The sequence below is a fragment of the Podarcis bocagei genome (genome assembly GCF_964188305.1).
Source record: "Podarcis bocagei genome assembly, chromosome: 14".
Classification (NCBI taxonomy): domain Eukaryota; kingdom Metazoa; phylum Chordata; class Lepidosauria; order Squamata; family Lacertidae; genus Podarcis; species Podarcis bocagei.
In genome coordinates, this window is record NC_138139.1 from 19,932,296 (window position 1) to 19,947,678 (window position 15,383).

Below are 15,383 nucleotides of genomic sequence, written 5' to 3' on the forward strand. Positions count from 1 at the left end.
TGCTTTCTTAAAACACTCGATTTTGTCAATGCAGGACCCAGTTCTTTCTCTCTGAGGAACTCGCCTCCCTTGATTTCCCAGATAGAGCCATAATGTCTTGGTGTTCATTAGGGAAATGTTGTTACTAGGACACACCAGTGCCTTCCATTGGTTCACTGGGATCCATTTTTAACCAATCAGAAGTCAGCGAGGCTCCACTCACTGCCATGCACACATAGCAACAAGCGGTTGCTCACCTTATCCATTTGATGCTTGCAACGCATCTATTACACTTTCTCTGGGTGCCCAAGACAGTGAATAAAGCTCCCTAATTTTTCCTTTTTTAAAAAAAAAAATGCTTTGGGCAGGAGGACGTGTGGTTTATAAGCAGCCAGGGGCATGCATGCTTGTGCGTGTGTCTAGGTGAAGAGGAAATTGCTTCACATTCCATACCGTTCTCCACTACCTTCAACTGGTAAAATGTGAAAAATAAAATCACTCTGCAAATGCTACATCAGTTTGCAGCCCCACATCCGCGCCTGGTCAAAATATAATAAGTAGATGCAGTCGGTGGTTTCGAATTTGGGGAAGTGACTTGACTCGCAAATGTGGGCGGATGTTTCTTTAAACATCAGCAGAGAGCACAGACAATCATCGTTTTATTTAGGGGAAGTCAGGGATGAATGGCTAGATCAGGAATGAGAACGGCTTTGAGTTTTTGCATTTCGTTAAAGACTTACAAATGCTGGAGGAATCTCCTAGCGCCATGACAGAAGAACAAGACTGGTGTAACCACTTCAGATTTGGTTTGTTCCCCCAAAAGATCGTGTAGTCACTTCTCTATGGTTCCATATCATTCACAGCTATGAATGATAGACACAATTCAATTAAAAAACAAACCCCAGAGTCTTGTGTCTGGAGGTGGTTGGAGGATGGATGGTGGCTAACAGATTGAGGTTGAATCCTGACAAGACAGAAGTACTGTTTTTGGGGGACAGGAGATGGGCAGGTGTGGAGGACTCCCTGGTCCTGAATGAGGTAAATGTGCCCCTGAAGGACCAGGTGCGCAGCCTGGGAGTAATTCTGGACTCACAGCTGTCCATGGAGGTGCAGGTCAATTCTGTGTCCAGAGCAGCTGTCTACCAGCTCGATCTGGTACACAGGCTGAGACCCTACCTGTCCGCAGACTGTCTCACCAGAGTGGTGCATGCTCTGGTTATCTCCCGCTTGGACTACTGCAATGCGCTTTATGTGGGGCTACCTCTGAAGGTATCCCAAAAACTACAACTAATCCAGAACACGGCAGCTAGACTGGTGATTGGGAGCGGCTGCCGAGACCACATAACACCGATCTTGAAAGACCTACATTGGCTCCCAGTACATTTCCGAGCACAATTCAAAGTGTTGGTGCTGACCTTTAAAGTCTTAAATGGCCTTGGTCCAGGTTACCTGAAGGAGCATCTCCAACCCCATTGTCCAGCTCCGAGGGCCTTCTGGCAGTTCCCTCACTGTGAAAAGCGAAGTTACAGGGAACCAGGCAGAGTGCCTTCTCGGTAGTGGCACCTGCCCTGTGGAACACCCTCCCACCAGATGTCAAAGGAAAAAACAACTACCAGACTTTTAGAAGACATCTGAAGGCAGCCCTGTTTAGGGAAGCTTTTAATATCTGAAGGACTATTGTATTGGGAGCCACACAGAGTGGCTGGGGAAATCCAGCCAGATGGACGGGTATAAATAATAAATTATTATTATTATTATGTTGTTGTTGTTGTTGTTGTTGTTATATTCTGTTTATATTCTTTCCCCCAAGGAGCTCAAGTTATTATAGATTTATTATAGAATTGTAGACTTGGAGAGGGAACCACAAGCATTATCTAGCCCAATCCCCTGAGCCCCCAATGTGGGGCTCAAACCCACAACCCTGGGATTAAGAGACTCATGCTCTACCGACTGAGCTACACCAGCAGGTCCAAGTTAGCATTTGTGGGTTTCCCACTCACCCACCCTTTTATCCTCACAACTCTGCGAAGTAGGTTAGGCTAAGAGATAGTATAAGGTCCAAGATCATCTGGCGAGAAAGTGAATAAAGATAAGTTTTTCGCCATCACAACTTTAGAGCTTATGGACATCCATCAAAGATCCACGTTGGAAGATTCGGGGCACATGAAATAAAGTGCTTCTTCACACAGCACATAGTTAAACTATGGAACTCACTCCCACAGGAGTCAGGGATGGCCACTAACTTGGATGGCTTTGAAAGAGGATGAGACAGATTCATGGAGGGCAAGCCTATCAATGGCTGGTAGCCATGATGGCTATTGTTCTACCTCCACTGGGAATTGCAGGTGGGCAGGCTGGACTAGATAAGCCAGACATCCCCAAACTTGGCCGTCCAGGTGTTTTGAGACTACAATTCCCATCATCCCTGATGACTGGTCCTGTTAGCTAGGGATCATGGGAGCTGTAGTCCCAAAACGTCTGGAGGGCCAAGTTTGGGGATGCCTGAGATAAGCCATTGGCTTGATCCAGGAGGGCTCATCTTCTGTTCTTATGCTCCCCCAGGTCCTAGTCCAACTACCACACCTGCTCTTGAAAGGTGCACCTGGAAGACTAACATATTGATTATGGAATATGCACCAGATTCTGGTCAACCAAAGCTGATGCCACAATAAACATGTTGGTTTTTAAGGTGCCACAAGACTGTTCTTTTTTGCTGCAGTAGACAAACATGCCGATTCCTCTGGGAACTGATGTAATTCAATGGGTTAGTCTAATCCTACAAGGAGTGTTCATAAAAACAAACCTCAGGTAAGGGTGGAAGGGCCTTTCAGTTTCAGTTATCACATTCCCATGTTTCCCGTCTTATATTCAGTTCTCCACATTCTGCAACAATTGAGGTGTGTTTTTTTTATAAAATAACACTCATGAAAATTCATCAGCATTTTAGTGAAAATTTCTCCTAATAAACATATTTTCATGCACAGTTTTGACTACATGGTTTTGCAAGCACTCTTCCCTAACATAACACGTTTTTGTTGCTATTTTCACTAACAGCTTCATTTTGATATACGTCGGTTGGAGAACTGTGCCGCAAAATTGGGATAAGTGCACATTTTGAAGGACGGCTGTGTTTCACTTTGCATACTGCTTCGGAAAGTGAGAATGTGATAGATTCAGCTTTAAATGCACAATGCATCAGATTTCTTCTCCATCACTAACCTCACCTGTTGAGGGCAGTAGTGGCGGGGGAGGGGGTTCTTCGTTGCTCTCCCAGCTTCACAACACCATTGATAGTTGCCAGTTACTGACACTCAGCATGGCCCTCAGCAGCTGAAATGTTGGATTGGCTCCACACATGTTGAGAAGCTGGGAGATTCCCATTGGTGCCAGCCCACCGGACACTACTGGTTGAGGGGTAAGATGGGGTTGCCCCTAGGGGGCAAGCATCATTGCTGTGCAGGCACCCCATGCCACACCTCCCCTTTGGGCATGTGTGAGGAGCCTTATATGCATGCTGACATACTGGTAAGGGCAATTCAGGATTTGCTGGATGCATGTATGCTAGCACAAATAGCCCGCAACAGCCCCATGACACTCTCATACATTCATTTTTTTCTTCTTCAAAATGTAGCCTGGCCCGCCACAAGGTCTGAGGGACAATGGACTGGCCCCCTGCTGAAAAAGTGACTCCTGGTCTAGACCTTTGAGCCTCTTGGGTTTGCCAATTGGAAGGTCAGTGGTTTTCATCCCCGCGACGGAGTGAGCTCCCCTTGCTCTGTTCCAGCTCCTGCCAACCTAGCAGTTCGAAAGCACGCCACTGCAAGTAGATAAATAGGTACTGCTGCGACGGGAAGCTAAACGCAGTTTCTATGTGCTCTGGCTTCCGTCACAGTGTTCCAATGCGCCAGAAGCGGTTTAGTCATGCTGCCTGCATGACCCAGAAAGCTGTCTGTGGACAAACGCCGGCTTCCTCGGCCTGAAAGTGAGATGAGCACCGCAACCCCATAGTCTCATTTGACTGGACTTAACAGTCCAGGGGTCCTTTATCATTTACCTTTTACATCCATTGAACATGTGAGGGGATTTCTCTGAACCCTGTTACAGTAATTTTTTTTTTTTTTTGTCAGCCTTGGTGGAACAGCCAGCAAGGGCAGTCCTGCTGCTGGACAGAGCAAGGCAGCTCCTTTAGCAGAGGCAGATTTAGGACGGTATGACCGGTTCTGCTGCGCTGAGTGCCAAGCCTAGGGGGTGCTGCAGGGAGTTGCAACTACGACATAGTGAACTGAGCAAAACAGAAGGCGAGAGGCGGGGGGGCACATTTTTTGCCTCACAAGGGGCATTGCTGAAATTTGAATGTCCAAAGTCCGCCCCTGGCCTCAGACAGCAGACTTGAGAGCTGTAGCACTTGGGGTTGGGCTAGATGACCTTTGAGTTCCCTTTCAACTCTCTAATTCTACCTGCTCCCTCCTCTTTATGTGTTTCTCTGCATGTGCTACCTTCTGAAAAGCTTCTTTCATCCCTACCACCCCGCACTCGCACAAAAAACCTTGCTTGAAAGAGTTCTCCAGCTGTTTCAAACTGTTAGCTCCCATTGAGACAGCATCAACCAGTCTTTCTGGGTCATTTCCCTGAGAAAAAGTATGGCAGGCCATTATCCAGGAACAGTATATTTAAAGTAGCGGTGGATCACCTAGGATGTGAAGCCAGACCACAAGGTTTCTCTGTCCTTTAGGTTTGATGAGGTTTGTTATCAGCACACACCCTTTGGGAATAGCACTTGGGAGGGCAAGAGATGCTAGAAAGTTAAGCAAGATTACACAGGCAAAGATGGTGGTTGTGGGGATGAATGCGATAAGGATCTTCGGTTCTTCTTCTGCAAAACAGAAGCCACAGACAATAGGATGCCTTGATGTCCCTGCTGCTTACGCCTTTCTTTTGACTTCCTAAGAAAATTGTGGCGGCAACACAACAGCTGCCAGAGGTGAATGTAAGTTCAAGGAATCACCTTCCACAAGCAAATCCATTTTTTATTGTTTTATTGTTTTGCAAGCTTTTCTTTCACCGTGAAACGCTGGGTTGAAGCCTCAACTCGAAACGTTGCCTGTTTCTCACGAAGAAGGTTGTTGCTAGACAGAAAGCAAATGAATGTGTACCAGCCAGCCTTCCCTCATTGGTGGGGAAAGAAATGTCACTTCCGTGACATCATCGCCAGTTATCAGCCCCAGCAGCTGCGGCAATATTTCTGGATGATAAAAGCTCCTTTCGCCCACCTTTGTTCCCTTTCATTATTAACAAATATCTAGGAAACTGCCCTGTGCGCGCAAACCCAAAGCGCATCGATATTTGCATAAAAATCAATGCATATTCATGCAAATCAATTTTAGTCATCCGGTCAAGCAATGCACTTGATACTGCAGAGGAAACAATAAATTAGGAATAGAGGTGCCCTGCTTTTTGTGGTCAAACACAAGCAATATTGTGGCTTGTTAATGCAGATCTCTGCTGAGAGCCAGTGTAGGGAACATGCATGGGGCAGAGTTGGCATCAGCGCCTGACATCCTTGGCACTGACTTGTTAGCGCCCCAGCACTTTGACAGGGACAACTGCTGATGCCTGCCCTGGTCCCTGCCTCCTGTTCTGGCCTGGAGCTCTGAGCCATTCCTAGCCCATCTGGAAGCATGTTGTAAAGGGGCAGGGCACAGGGCCTTAGGAACCTAGGAAGCCACCTTATACTGGGCCATCTAGTTAATATTGTCTACACTGACTAGTAGTGGCTCTCTAGGGCTTCAGATGGGATTTTATCCCAGCCTGGGACCTTCTGCATGCAAGGTAGATGTGCTACCACTGAGCTACATCTCTTACCCTGGCTTCTAAGTGGCTGCAGATTAAGGAATGCCTTGGTCACTTCCCTTCCTGTTTCTCGCCAGTTAAAGGTAAAGGGACCCCTGACTGTTAGGTCCAGTTGCGGACGACTCTGGGGTTGCGGCACTCATCTCGCTTTACTGGCCGAGGGAGCCAGCGTACAGCTTCCGGGTCATGTGGCCAGCATGACTAAGCCACTTCTGGCAAACCAGAGCAGCACACTGATACGCCGTTTACCTTCCCGCCGGAGTGGTACCTATTTATCTACTTGCACTTTGACGTGCTTTCGAACTGCTAGGTTGGCAGGAGCAGGGACCGAGCAATGGGAGCTCACCCCGTCATGGGGATTCGAACCGCTGACCTTCTGATCGGCAAGTCCTAGGCTCTGTGGTTTAACCCACAGCGCCACCCGCGTCCCTAAAAACCGGGGACCTTTCGTGTGTCAAGCCAGTTACTAAAGCTCTTTTTTTATTCTGGCAGGCTTTTGTTTTAGAAGGCCTGCCCAGGCATTCACCTGGACACACAAAGGCTTAAATTAGGGGCAGGGGTAAGCCCACAAGCCCTGTCCCCAAAATGCTCTTCTGATTTTTGTATGATCAGCGAGCTCTTAAGCATGCTCCATCGAAGGTGCTTGGAAACCCTTGCAGTACACACACAATGTGGTTGGCGTCAAAATGCCAGTCTGCACTTCCCTCTCTACTCCCCATTTGATATAGGGGTGGCCCTATTCCGTGGGGTAAACCAAAATGACCAAGGGGATAGATTGCCTCCCTCAGTCCTGGCCCACCTATGAGGCAGGGTGAAGCAGCTGCCTCAGGCAGCGCTCCCACAAGCATCCTGCCCGCTCCGCAACCTGTCTCACGAGATCTTGCCACAAATCAGAGCCGATACCAGCACTTCTCCACTGGCAATGGAGGCAGAGACAGGGTGGCGCAGAGATGGCGGCAGGGCAGGGAATCACTTGCCTTTTCTCCTCAAGCAGCAAAATGGGATGCAATGGCATGCAGTCAGTAGACTAAGCTAGTCCCCGATATGTTCCTGGTAAATTAGAGTATTCAAGTATTAAAGTCTGGCTCCTCCTTCCCAAAGCCCAGGAAGCTTCTGCCAAGCTTAGTAAATAATAATAATAATAATAATAATAATAATAATAATAATAATAATAATAAAAAATTCATTTATACCCCGCTCTCCACGGCCAGAACAAGGCCCAGGGCGGCTAACACCAATAAAATTACAATAAAACTTAATAGAAAAAAGTTAATTAAAATACAGGTTAAAATACAATTTAAAATGCAGCCTCATTTTAGTAGTAGCCCATAAATCAAAACCATAAAGGGAGGAAAACATAAGGGCCAGACTGAATCCAAACCAAAGGCCAGGCGGAACAACTCCGTCATGCAGGCCTGAGGAAAGATGTCAAATCCCACAGGGCCCTGGTGTCTTGTGACAGAGCGTTCCACCAAGTTGGGGGCCAGTACTGAAAAGGCCCTGGCCTTAGTTGAGACCAATCTAACCACCTTGCGGCTCGGGACCTCCAAAGTGTTGTTATTTGTGGACCTTAAGGTCCTCCGCGGGGCATACCAGGAGAGGTGGTCCCAGGAGAGGGAGGAAGGCATGATGCTCATGCAGGCAACATCACCCTCCACCCCAATTGCCCTTGAAATCTGGCACCTCTGGCCCTAAATGTTCCCCTACAAAATATTTCATTGCATGCCACTGGTGGGATGTGCCACCTTTGGACTCCACAGTGAGGAAAGATTGCAGCATTTGGGACTTTTTCGTTCAGAGGAAACTAAGGGCTGATGTGATAGAAGTCTATAACATTATAGTATGCAGGATTCAATGGGACATTGGCTCTTCTCATGCTCTTAATGAAGGTGTGCTTGATGGCACTGTTCATCGTGATACGACCCTTCCCATGGCACACAGCACCCAATTATATGTATAAGGAGCAATTGCTTCTCAGGTGTAATCATTGTTTTTTGCAGGTTCTAGCCTCAGACTTTCCCATACTTTCCAGGAGGCGTAGATCAGTTCATAGGAGACTAATAGTCACCCATTGTAGCCTGCCCATCTTGCTAAGCACAACCCAGCGCTCACAAAACATTTACCAGCGCATTCCACTCAGAGATACTGTATGCATCTCAAGGCTTGAATTAGCGGAAGGGCTCAGCCGCCTGCAATAGAGATCAGACCGTCGAAAGCCTTGAGCACAAAAGCTGCATGCATTAAACCCGATGGCAGTCGAAACCTTTCCAAGCTGAAGTTCAGGGTGCCCTCGCTACAAAAAGGAAATTACCATGCTATTTTATTAGGCAGGTCTGTGGGAAATGAGTCGGAAAAGCACCTGCTCCCTCACGCTCCTTCACATATGTTCGAAACAGGAGCAGGAAACCTGATTTTAAGAAATTGTATTAAATTAATTTAATTTAGTTTGATTCGTAATAATCTGGAAAAATAATAGAAAATAATTTAGAAGAAAAACGAGGATGGTATCTACTTTGCACTTAGAAAAAAATCTGTTCTCTATCAGGACAGTCTAAATTACATGCTAACAAAAACTCAAGATCTGTGACTTGGACACATCCACACAAATTAAACCATATTTCCATGATGCCTCTTTTGTTGTGGCTGCTGCTTTCAGATGCACAGAGCACTACATATGGATTAGCTTGGTACAGTTCTAACAACATCCCTGTAAAGCAGGCTAGCATTATCACCCCCGTAATTTATCCCACTATATATTGAGTTGTGTCCAACTAGGTTTTAACTCAGAGTAAGGTAAAGGTAAAGGGACTCCTGACCATTAGGTCCAGTCGTGGCCGACTCTGGGGTTGCGGCGCTCATCTCGCTTTCTTGGCCGAAGGAGCCGGCGTACAGCTTCCGGGTCATGTGGCCAGCATGACTAAGCCGCTTCTGGCGAACCAGAGCAGCACACAGAAACGCCGTTTACCTTCCTGCCGGAGCGGTACCTATTTATCTACTTGCACTTTGACGTGCTTTCAAACTGCTAGGTTGGCAGGAGCAGGGACCGAGCAACGGGAGCTCACCCCATCGCGGGGATTCGAACCGCCGACCTTCTGATCGGCAATTCCTAGGCTCTGTGGTTTAACCCACAGCGCCTCCTACGTCCCTTTAACTCAGAGTAGGTGCAATGAAATTCATAGACCTAATAAGTCACATCCATTAAATTCAGAGGGTCTACTCAGAGTAGGACTAACTTTGGGTACAACAGTTGCTAAGGTTGCCAACTGACCAGGACTGATCCTGTGCCTTCAGCATTGTGACTGGTCGAAATAATCATGTGAAACTTTTCGCTGGATGATGATGAATACTGCTGGGTCTGGCTTCGGTGACTGGCACTGGGCAACCCATCAGCAAAAGACTCACCAACTGGAGGCTGATCCATGAGGGTGAATGGGGCATGACCCTACCTAACTCAGTTTGCCCTCCACCAGCCCCCACCTGCCTGTCTTGTTACTCTCAACTAGCCTGGGGGATGTACTGTCTGTCAGCTTCCTTGTCCTTAGTCTCAGTGTTCCATTTATCAGGCAAACAATTGGGGACAACATCAGATTTACCTGGCTCTGCCTGTGACTGGCTCTGGCTCCCTCTACTGGTGGGCTCCCTGACTTCTGCCTTCCAGTCCCAAGATGCTGAGCCTGTGCTGGACAACAGAAGACATTGTATGGATGTTTTGGATGTACTATTCTGTTTTGTTTTGAAGAGTTCTGCTAGTAAAAATTTGAACACAGTCGTACCTTGGATCCCAAACGCCTTGGTACTTGGACGCTTTGGCTCCCAAATGCCACAAACTTGGAAGTGAGTGTTCCAGTTTGTGAACGTTCTTTGGAATCCAAAAGACCGACATGGCTTCCGATTGGCTGCAGGACCTTCCTTCAGCCAATCAGAAAACACGCCTTGGTTTCCAAATGTTTTGGAAGTCGGATGGACTTCCGGAACAGATTCCATTCGACTTCCAAGGTACGACTGTAATATTTGTATGGGCTTGGACAACAATTGCTTCCAAAAGGAGTCAGTTCTTACATTTCCAGTTGCTTCAAACTGTGCTATACAGTGGTACCTCGGGTTACATATGCTTCAGGTTATACGCTTCAGGTTACAGACTCCGCTCACCCAGAAATAGTACCTTGGGTTAAGAACTTTGCTTCAGGATGAGAACAGAAATCGTGCTCCGGCGGCGCTGCGGCGACAGCAGGAGGCCCCATTAGCTAAAGTGGTGCTTCAGGTTAAGAACAGTTTCAGGTTAAGAACGGACCTCTGGAACGAATTAAGTACTTAACCCGAGGTAAAGGTAAAGGGACCCCTGACCATTAGGTCCAGTCGTGACCGACTCTGGGGTTACGGCGCTCATCTCGCTTTATTGGCAGAGGGAGCCGGCGTACAGCTTCCGGGTCATGTGGCCAGCATGACTAAGCCGCTTCTGGTGAACCAGAGCAGCGTACAGAAACACCATTTACGTCCCCGCCAGAGTGTACCTATTTATCTACTTGCACTTTGATGTGCTTTTGAACTGCTAGGTTGGCAGGAGCAGGGACCGAGCAACGGGAGCTCACCCCGTCGCAGGGACTCGAACCACCAACCTTCTGATCGGCAAGTCCTAGGCTCTGTGGTTTAACCCACAGCACTACCCGCATCCCTAACCCAAGGTACCACTGTATTAATATTTGCGACAAAGAGGCTGCCAGTCTGTGCAGGTGATACTGATCTAAGGTGGACCAATGGTCTGACAACTTCCTAACGCTAAGGCAAATTCCTAATTTCCAGAGGTAAAGGACAGAGCTCTGTGTCTCCTTCTTCCTGCCCTGAGACCTTTAAGCTAGCTGGTTGCATTGAATGATTCAGCTGCCAATCCTTTGCGTTTCTATGCATGGAAAGGAGGGCAGAGAGGTCATGAACATAATATGAACTGGATCAGGCCAATGGCCTATCTATCTCAGCATCCTGTTCTCAAAGTGGATAACCTTTGGGAAGCTAGCACGCAGGACCTGAGCACAACAGCACTCTCCACTAATGGGGTTAACAGCAACAGCTTCTATCTCGTCCTTTGCCCCAGGCTAGCAAAACATCTTGGGCTGGGTCTGAGGATACTGTGGCTCTGAAAGATAGGACACCCCTCGGCTTTTCAGCGTACAGGAGAAAAACCTGTTTTTGCTGGAAATGGGTCACAAGTGATGGTGGCGAGGTGACATCTCTCCCAGCTCTGGGGGTGATAATGGCTCACCTTTGTATTGTGCCAGTGGGGGCTCCCTGGCGCTTTGGGGTCCAAACTCCATAGACACTTCTGATTAGCAGCCATCGATTGAGAGTGTCCTCTTTTCAAACGCCCTTTCAGAAATCCAGCTCTGTATTGACGAGCGGACTGCTGGTAGAGAATGTCGAGAGCGAGACGGAAACATGCTTCTGAAAACCTGAGTTTGCAAACTTGTTGGAAATAATTGTAAAGAACCAGCAGAGTTTCCCCATCTGCTCAGCTCAATGTGAAACATACACACACACACAAAAAAAATTGACTTGCTTTGACTCTCTGTACAAAAACATGAGCTGTTTGAAAATTGGGTGTGTGAATGAATGAGTGATCTATAGGAAGCTGCCTTGTTTTAAGCCAGACCGTTGCTCCACCTATAATCACAGAATTGTAGAGCTGGAAGGGACATCGAGGGTCATCTAGTCCAACCCCCTGAAATGTAGGAATCCTGCCCACAGCCATCCTTGGGTGGCCTCGAACCACCAACCTTCAGGTTAACACCCAGACCCACTGCAGCCTTCATATAGCTCAGTATTCTTGACAGTAGCAGCTCTCCAGGGGTTCATTTAAATGATAGTTCTTTGGATTCAGGGTGGCCAAAGGAGCAGAGGGGGATAATGCAACAGTGTGAGAGCCAGTGTAGTTCAGTGGTTAGTGCAGCCTTTCTCTACCTTGTGCTTCTACATGTTCTTGAACTACAACTCCCATAATCCTACTCCTGGCCATGATGGAAGTTGTGGTCCAACATCTAGGGATCCAAGGTTGAGAAAGGCAGGACCAGGACTTGAGAGATCAGGGTTTAAATCGCCATTCGACCATGAAGCTCACTAGGTGACCTTGGGCCAGCCGCTGTCTCTCAGACAGTGCCGGATTTATATATAACCTATAGGGCCCCACTCTCTTGGCCCCCCCCAAAAAAAAAAATTAAAGGAAAAAAATCTGGATGTACATTTCCTTAATATAAAAAACAAATAAAACCTACATACAGCAACAGTGTTTTGTGTTGTGCATGGACCTATTAGGTGTATATTCAACACAAAAAAGTGACAATTTGTTGTTGACAAAGGACAGCTGGACATATAAAGGGCCCCATTACCTTCAGTAGCTTAGGGGTCAGCAAACTTTTTCAGCAGGGGGCCGGTCCACTGTCCCTCAAACCTTGTGGAGGCCCAGATTATATTTTGGGGAAAAAATAATGAACCAATTCCTATGGCCCACAAATAACGCAAAGATGCATTTTAAATAAAAACACATTCTACTCATGTAAAAGCACACAGATTCCCGGACCATCCGCGGGCTGGACTGAGAAGGCGATTGGGCCGGATCTGGGCTCCTGGCCTTCGTTTGCCTATGCATGGCTTAGGGCCTCATAAAACCTAAATCCAGCCCTGCTCTCAGATTATCCTACCTCATGGGGTCATTGTGAGGATTAAATGAGTAGTGGGGAGAACCATGTACGCCAACTCATTGGGGGGAAATATGGGACAAATGCAATAAACAAACTGTTTGATCTCGTTCCTGAGCAGAGTCTTATCTAAGGAGATGGTGGAAGGAGTCCCTCTTTGGTGTCACTGCTGAAAGAGAGAAAGGGCAGCCAAGATGTAGGAAAAGCATCAGGCCTAGGGGTAGCAGAGAAGTTCTGAAGGCATGGCGTGAGACAATGAGCTACGAAGCTGTGAGCCTCGGAGAATAAAGCGCATGTACTTCAGCACACCTCCCTTGCCAGTGAAGAACCTCAGCATTCCAAAGGCTGATTCCACAATAAAATTGATTCCCTGCTTTTTCACATCTTATGATTCCTAGTACCGGTGATTATCTATTGCTAATTCTTGGCTTTATTTCATTCACAGTTCTGTCCGCATAGACTTTTATAATTTCTTGTAAACTGCTTAGAAGGTATTCTTACAATCAAGTGGTATGGGTATTTTGTTACGTAAAAAAAATGAATGAAACATGCTTATTGAGGGGCCAAGGAACTCAGGGGTTTAGGAAGGCCGAATCCTACACAGACCTCCGAGGCTTGCAGAATCCAGCCGGTTAGAGACCAAGAGGGACTTGCAATTTAACTACTCTGTTTGCAGAACGAAAAACATCTGATGCTTTTGCAGCCCACGGGAGGCTTGCTTTCCCTTTTCTTCCCCCACTGGAAAGCTAATCATTAAGTGAGTCACATCTTTAGAAATGATAATACATTTCGCTGGCATTTTGAAACGTCATCTCTGCATGTCCTTCCCCGATGAGTGTTTCGCTTCAAGGAAGGCTACCATCATTTCCACAACTGCGCCAGACGATTATTTGCGGGGCGGGTGAGGAGGGAGGCAGCTTCGAGGGAGGGAGCAAGCAAGGAAGCCTCCCTGCTGTCTATAAAGATATTTTCAGAAGCAGCAAGGCTGAGAATTGGGCAGCTGGGGCAACCTCGCTGGAGGCACAGTTTCCCCCAGCCCACCCACTGTGGAAAGCACCATGGAGTGAAGCGCAAGGAAGAGAATGAAGGAATACATCTTGACAAATAGTGAAGGGACATAGGAAGCTGCCTTATAATGGGTCAGACCAGCAGTCCATCTAGCTCAGTATTGTCTACCCTGACAGACAGAGGCTCTCTAGGTTTTCAGAAAGATTTCTCTCCTGATCCAACCAGATGTCAGGGATTGAATGTGGACTTTCTGCATGCAAAGCAGAGGCATTTTGGGAGTTGCAGGTGGCGCTGTGGGTTAAACCACAGAGCCTAGGAATTGCCTATAAGAAGGTCGGCGGTTTGAATCCCCGTGACGGGGTGAGCTCCCGTCGCTCAGTCCCTGCTCCTGCCAACCCAGCAGTTCGAAAGCATGTCAAAGTGCAAGTAGATAAATAGGTACCACTCCGGCGGGAAGGTAAACTGTGTTTCCGTGCGCTGCTCTGGTTCGCCAGAAGCAGCTTAGTCATGCTGGCCACATGACCTGGAAGCTGTACACTGGCTCCCTTGGCCAATAAAGCGAGATGAGCGCCGCAACCCCAGAGTCGGTCACAACTGGACCTAATGGTCAGGGGTCCCTTTACCTTTACCATCTGGAGGGCCAGTTAGCTACCCCTTCCTTAGATGCGGTGGGAAAATTTGACATGACTGTGGGCAACTCCACACAGATATTTAAAACATGACTTGCACCTCCAATAATCCTGGAAACTGTAGTCAAGAAGACTGTGGTTTCCAAGTGTGGATAGGGAAACTACAGTTCCCATGTGCTTTGCATGTATCCTGCGGGTCTGCCCTGTTTTACCTTTGAAGTTTATGAAGAAGAAGAAGAGTTTGGATTTGATATCCCGCCTTTCACTCCCTTTAAGGAGTCTCAAAGCGGCTAACATTCTCATTTCCCTTCCTCCCCCACAACAAACACTCTGTGAGGTGAGTGGGGCTGAGAGACTTCAAAGAGGTGTGACTGGCCCAAGGTCACCCAGCAGCTGCATGTGAAGGAGCGGAGACGCGAACCCGGCTCCCCAGATTACGAGACTACCGCTCTTAACCACTACACCACACTGGCTCTGGTGAGAAACTAAAAAGGTAAAGGACCCCTGGACGGTTAAGTCCAGTCAAAGGTGACTATGTGGTTGCGGTGTGAGGGAGCCGGCGTTTGTCCACAGACAGCTTTCTTCGTCCTGTGACCTGCATGACTAAACCGCTTCTGGTGCAACAGGACACTGTGACAGAAGCCAGAGCGGACGGAAACACCATTTACCTTCCCATCACAGTGGTACCTATTTATCTACTTGCACTAGCGTGCTTCAAACGGCTAGGTTGGCAGAAACTGGGGCACAGCAATGGGAGCTCACTCCATCAAGGAGATTCGAACCGCTGACCTTCCAATCGGCAAGCCTAAGAGGCTCAGTGGTTTAGATAGTTGTGGCTCCCCATCAGTGTCAGGAAGGAACTCCTGTCCTGGTATGAACCTACCTGGACCCTCAGATGTTATTTCGAGGCCCATCTATAGGCCTTCCCTCCAAAGGAGACTTGGTGGCTGGTGGCAATGGAAAGGGCCTTTTCAGTTGTGGCTCCTCATCTGTGGAATGCTCTCCCCAGGGAGGTCTGCTTGGTGCCTTCACTGTCATCTTTTGGGCACCTGGCAAGACTTACCTTTCATCCCCTGGCTTTGGGTGGACTGAGCCAATTTTGTTCTGCTGTTAGTGTGCTAATGAAGGAGTAAGTGAATGTGAATTGTATGTGCCTGTAGGACAATGCTAAAGTTTCCTATTGGTTTTTAATGTTTTTAAGTGACAGTCACTCAGAGAATCAGCAACCAAT